General features: G+C 39.6%; 1 protein-coding gene across 1 annotated transcript in view; it reads right to left on the reverse strand.

Annotated features, from left to right (window-relative positions):
- Window positions 1-6,273, reverse strand: part of Zdbf2 (zinc finger DBF-type containing 2) — a 31,763-nt gene extending 25,490 nt beyond the window's left edge. Inside the window, exons 1-2 of the mRNA XM_055616860.1 lie at window positions 6,183-6,273; window positions 2,275-2,327 (exon numbers count right to left, since the gene is read on the reverse strand). The gene's annotated coding sequence lies outside the window, so the exon portion shown is untranslated. The remainder of the gene's footprint in view (window positions 1-2,274; window positions 2,328-6,182) is intronic.
- Between the last annotated feature and the right edge of the window lie 527 nt (window positions 6,274-6,800).

The following is a 6,800-nucleotide window of genomic DNA, read 5'->3' on the forward strand; positions in this document are numbered from 1 at the left end:
AGGATAATGATAATAAACAGTAATTCCTTATTTCTATTAGGAAAACAGCTCAGAATTATTCCTGTTTGTTTCTTGAGACAGGATTTCACTATAAACCTTAAGCTGACCTAGCATTAGAATTCACTATATACTCCAAAAGTAGCCTGGAAATCACAATTCTTTCGCCTTACTTCCTGAGTTTGGGAATAATAAGCATGCACCACCATGCTTAACTTTCACCAGTCCCGGTTCTATTGTTGAGGAAAATAATACAAAGCAGGCATGAGCTACTGAGTATCATTGAAAAGAGCAGTTTGCTGCCAATTATATGAAGATGATTAAGGTTGTTGTCAATTTTCTATAGCTCCAAGTTACTAGGAAATGATTCAGGATGGAAAAATAAAGCACTAGATTTCTAAAGACCATATTACTGCAGTATAATTTTTTCAAACACAACCACTTCCCTGCATTCTTATAACAAAACTCCAGGTTATGTGAACTTCTGGTATCTAATCATCTACCACGAGAGTGAAGACACCGAGATTTCTTCTCAGCTCAAAAGCTCCTGTTACAATTTATTAGCGTAGCTAAAGACAAAAGAGCAACTGAAGTGCCCTCTGAATCACAAAACTTTCCTAAAAACTGTACAAACCACAAACCTATAGGGAACTTTTCCTACTAGTACTTTTGAGATTTCTTGACCAATAAATGGTTTACTAAATTTTACCTACCTCAAACTATAAACCTTCCACAATATATCCAAGTTCAAAAGTCAAGCTGGATGCTAAAAATCATTCCCCAAATTCTGAATTCGTAGAACTGAGTTAGAGCCTAGATTCAGAATTTTTAAGATTCTCCACACTACTTAAAAGGAGGCTCCTGAGTAAGTCTCATACTGCAGATAGCTCTTCTGTACTTACGCTGTGCTTCCAAATGAAACCCTGTTGCTGCTTTGCAAAAAATAAATAAAAAAGCATTCCTCTCTGAAAGCCCTTCCACCCTCAGGAGCCCCTTCTTTCTTTTCTAAGTAAATCTACATTCACTCTGCTAAGAGAGATTGACTCCCTACATCATCTTGATACATAGCCAACTAATTTGTTGATGATATACACACAATTCCAGCTATACATACATAGTTACAGAGGTTTTTTTTTTTTTTAAATAAATTCAATGCTGGTTTGTTAAAACTGAAAATAGAATTGCAAATAAGTTTTTCAAGTTTCAATTCTAGTTATTTAAACATTTTTGTCTGTTGGAAAATATAGAACAGAATCATTGGATGTGTTGTGTTTAGAAAAAGAAAGTAGAAGCAGTCTTGATGTATTGTCCAGGCTACCTTTTAGCCCCTCTCCCCTCAACTTCTCAAGCACGGAATTACAGGCTTGCGCCACCAAGCCTGCCTCTGTGACAGCCGTATTTCTGAGTAAGGTTATTCCACGACGTGGAAGATTTAACTACGAAAACCAACGGTAAAAATGAAATTACAGCCTCAATAACTAATAAAGTGAGCCAGGTGTAGTGGCGCACGCCGCTAGGTCAGCATTCCATTATGACAGTCACTTACCTAGTACTCTTTTCTGAGAACCTCTGCCTTTCTGACTTCCCACATTTATAGGAAAAATAAATCAATTAAACCAGCATCTGAAATAATATATGTGAAGATTTAAAACTGGATCTCTTTCCCATTAATTCATCTCATTTATTAATTAAAAACCAGAGAGTAAGACAAAGCGAGTTATATTTGTAGATAAGACTATTTTTAGGCTACGTGAATTCTAGAACATAAAACTAAACTTTGAAAATTATAAAATAACAAACGTTTTAAACTTATTGAATATCTAATTAAAACATTCATTGAATGAAAGACAAAATGAGTGTAGCATCTCACACACACACAATCAGAGCCTCAGCCTAATTCCTAATGCACTATCACCTGTTGTCTCTTCACCTTTCATGCCACAGTGAGTTACAACAAATCAGAAGCATGTGCTGACATTCTTTAAATTTCACATTCTAGTACCTCACCTAAAACTTACCAAATCCAGTCCCTCTGGAGTAGGAAGACAACACGCACATATTACACAATTAAAAGAGTCAAGTTGATTCTAAGTCGACCCAATAACATCAGCCCATTTTTATGAACTAATAAAATTTTAATTATTAAAAGGACCATTTATCCAGGGTCTGGAATTATACTGCTTTGCATGAGTCAACCGGTCTTTTTATGTTGATTTTTAATTCTACTAGAACCTGACTGATTGATTGCTTATTTTTAAAAGTTAATGAGTTGATTACCGTGAGCAGAAAAAGGCAAGTATCTCATCAGCTGCATTAGTCTGGACAAGCATCTGTAAATAAAAATAAAACAACTGTTTAGACAGTAAATCTTACCTCTATAGTTGACTGAACAAGCACCCGCTAGTCATACTCCTAGTCATACTGGCATTTTAAAAGGAACACAATTATTTCCAGTAACAGAAGAAAATATTAAAAAAATCTGAACGCAAAGCACAGTACATACTACCATTCATTGAATAACACAACATAGCCTCCCCAAGGGTGTTCTGGAGCAGTGACCGCAGGCCCAACGAGGACCCAAGCACCTGACGCCCTGGCCTCCAGGAACAGGACTGTAAAAGAAGATGAGGCACGTACGTGCTGTGCCCGCCCAGCACCGAGTGCTCAGGTTATTAGGGGAAAACTGCCCCAAATCAAAATAAGCTTCTGGAGAAATCTCAAAGGAAAATACACATGCTAAACTGAATTTGGAACCAGGACCCAATTTTCAGCTACCATACTAGTTTTAGCAAATTCGCTGTATCAGTGGACAATCAAACAGAATGATCAAGTTTTTTTTTTAATTTCTTTTAATTATGGGTCAAATATTGACCTGTGCCTAGGATCACTTGTAAAGAAAAATTCCAACACTTTGTTTCAAAAAAACTGGTAAGAGCTTTTCTTTACTCAATGTGTGTTATCAGGCACCTGCCTGGCGCAAAATTCCGTCCTAGGAGCTTTAGGGAATAAACACAAGCTCTCCTGCCACTGAGGAGTGTAAAATGGAACTGGAAAATCAATGCACAAGTGTGAAGTGTATCTGAGAACTGACAAGGTAAAAATAGTAAGTGTAAGCCAAAGAGTAAAGCTGGTGGCATAGCATGCGAAAGGCTTGGGCAGGATCCACTGCTGCCAACAATAAAAACATGATAACGGCTTTAATTATCAACGTCAACTGAGAGATCTAGTGGTCAAGGATGTAAAAGTGGATACATTTTTTAACTAAATTTTGGAAATGAATAGAATTTACTTACAATAGGGTTAGGAAAAAAAATAGTCCAAGTAGCAAACAAACATAGGTATAAAAACCAAAAGGAATCAAGTACATTTGAAGATGGTAAATTAGTAAGTTCTGCTGAATCAGAGGTTTGATTTGAGAATTTAAGGGGCAGCAGAAGAGAAAAGGTAAGCTGCATTTGACATGGAAATATTCAAAAGCCAACCAAAAATAATTTAGACAGAGTAGGATTTTTTTTTTTACAAGAGGTATATTAGTGCTTTAAAGAAATTTTGTAAAAGGAAAGCACATGTTATTTTTCACTTAAAAATGACCTTTTTTAATGCAAAAAATGTTTCTGTTGCACAGTGGTAAAAACAAGTGTTTATAAAGAACATAAACACAAGCTGCAATCCTTCTTGCCATTTGTCACATATTACAGAAAGGGAATGATACTGGACATTCCAGTCTATCACCCTCTGCTTATGTTAAAACACAATATGATGAGCACCTTTTCACACCATTCCATATAATTCCAAAGTGGGATGTTTAAAGGCTGCTTAGTCTTTCATTTCTCTTGTGCAAAACAAAATTCCTCTTTTCCAAAAAGATAAGAACCAGCAGCTGAGAGCCAATAATTTTAAAAACACATACATACATAATCTTAACATTTTTAACTTAAGATGTATAATATATATGTATGTTTAAAATCAAGTTAGGCTTTTTTGCTTCGGTGTTTAGAGAATTTTGTCTTTGTGTGTGTGTGTGTGTGTGTGTGTGTGTGTGTGTACAAATTAACCTGTATTTCAAGCCATATTTTTTTTTCACAGACCATATGATTCACTCTCCCTTTTACCACTGTAAAACAGGACAAGAACCTAAACACATTTTCAAACCAAGAGCAGAATTATGATTGTTTTCCATCTTTCCCATCTCTTACAGACATCACACCCAGTTACGGCTTTTGAAAAAAAAAATTTTAAATCCTTGTTTAGTCCAAAGCAGTCAATTTATTTTCCATAAAAATTGTAATACTATTTTTTAGTGACAATGCTCACACTCATTTCACTGGTTTTTGTAACATCTAAAATTGTATAAACCAATCTAGGGCATTGAACAGACATATCTGAAATGCCTGGAATGCTGCTGCGGCTCCCTTTCTTTCTTTTCTTTTTTTGTAACAACGTATTTCTTGCACATCTGAGATGTGTGCTGGGCCAAGAAATAAACCAATAAAATTGTTGAAATGGTTTGGAATTATATTGTCTTTCAACTGACTGTGTCACTGTAATGAGAGCTAGCAAAATTCAGAATCCTCCTAGGAAATATTTCTCAACTGCTTGACAAACAACATCAACTTAATAAAAAAATAAATACATAAGAAAGACAATAGAAAGATATCTGCTTTTTAGACAAACAGATCTGAGCTGGCTCTAGCAGCACACACCTATAATCCCTGCATCTGGGGGACTGACACAGGAGGGTCATGAATTCACCGGCCACCTGGGCTACATAGGAAAACCCTGTCCCAAAGACAAAAAAAAAAAAAAATTAAAAAGTTAAACTTCAAGCAAACAAACCCCACAATCTAAATTACCTGTCTAGCAGTAGGAAATATGACAAGCAATCATAATCATAACAATGGCCAAGCTATATATTAAAAAGACCATTTTAATTCGGTGTTGGTTCCTTCATATAACACTATCAGATAATTTTCACCTTTGGGTTTTTTTTTTCCTTTTGGATTATCCATGCTATGCCGGCTTCCCGATGGCGACAAGCATCCTGGACACTTCCATTGGGTCCTAATAAGATAATAATAGCTAACCGTGAGCACTTAATCTGAGCCAGGCATGCTGTCAACAGCTTCAGATGCATTATCTTATCAAAAGATAGGAGGCAAACCGAGATTTAGAAGGAGGATGGATATTGTTCCAGGTCTCACACCAAAAACCAGGGTGGCTGGTGAATCTGAGCAAATGGGGCTTCAGCTCCTTAATGCCTATAAAACTTTTAAAAAATATTTTTAAGGAATAATTGAGAATAATTTTTAGAAATTATTGTTTTAATATTAGATGAAAGCAAATAATTAGCAACCAAATTTGATGCTATATACAATGTCACTATTCCCAAAATGAAAAACGATAAAATTAACATTTACTTTAAGCCCATCATTTTTCCCACTCTGAGTGTTGAAAGTACTTTAGTGACTTTAAGTTTATTTAGCATGAGACCATAGGAAACAATACAATTTTTATATTACAACCCAGTGCTCGAACGAGCTCGCGCGCGCGTGCGTACATACACACACACACACACACACACACACACACACACGCGCGCGCGCGCATGCACGCACATTTTTTTTTAAAGGTTTCACAAAACAATACCCTAGCAATGTACAGTACATTCTGGTATTTCCTATGTTTTCTTAATTCATTTTTCTTTAACGTTAGTCATGAATAACTAAAACAGTTTCACAACTGACTAACGGGGGCGAAATTGCAGTGTGAAAAACAGTGCCCCAAATTATTAGGAAGAGTAAACAATATTTTATAGAAAGTGGTTGCTACCCTGATTTCAGCTCTCTTCCAGCCAATAGGCTGGCTACTGCAGTGATACGTAATCAAATTTTCAACGAGTTTCTCGCTAGCCTCTTACGCTCAGGTTTCAGAGCTTACAGAAAAAGTCCTCGATGTAGTAAGTGAAAAGAACAGAAAATAAACACCCCTGCTGATGTAAAACACGCATGTTAAAGCAAATACACGAACTTAAACATTCTCAAAAAGGGGCCGATAATCTGAGATGGTTAATGGACTCTCTTCAGTGGATGAGATTTGCTCCAGGCTTTCTTCATGCCCCTCGCCGCCCCGCGGAGCGTACAACTGCAGCAAAGTACGCAAGAAAAAAACAAACAAAAAACACTAACATTTAGGGGACGAAAACCGTTCTAGTGCCTTGCGACCGGGCATCTCTTTGCTGTTCTTTCACGAGCTACCCAGAATTTGTCGTCCGAAAACCGTGGGACCTGGAAAGGGCCTTCTCGGGAGCGAGTAAGGGCGATGGCGTCTTTGACCAGCTCCACACAACTGTTGCACGACGGCAGCGAAGCGATCGTTAACACGCACACACTCACACGCCCCAGCATCGACGGTCTCCAGCAAAACTCCGCGGCGGCCAAGGCCGGGGACCGAGCGCGCGGGCAAAGCGGCCAAGGGGGCGTGTGGACAGGTGGCGCCCGAAGCCGCGCGGCCCGGCCCGCCCCGGCCTCGCCCGCGTCCCCGCCGCCCGGGGAGCCCACCTCCTCCCTCCGCGATGCCCCGCAGCCGCCCCGGAGCCCCGCGCCGAGAGGGCCGCCCGGGTCCGTCGCGGGCGAGCGCGGGAGCCCCGGCCAGCCGTCCACTCTGAACCCCCGGGCAGGAAGCGGGTTTCCCGGGCCGCGCGCCGCCCCGGCCCGCCCCGCCGCGGCACTCACCTCCGTGGAGGCCGCCTGCACTCCTTCCGGGCCGCTGCGGGCCGCCGCCGGCCTGGGCGCGCTGCCCGCCGC

The sequence above is a fragment of the Psammomys obesus genome, unplaced genomic scaffold (assembly GCF_907164565.1).
Source record: "Psammomys obesus unplaced genomic scaffold, mPsaObe1.curated_primary_1811, whole genome shotgun sequence".
In the NCBI taxonomy this organism is placed as follows: Eukaryota; Metazoa; Chordata; class Mammalia; order Rodentia; family Muridae; genus Psammomys; species Psammomys obesus.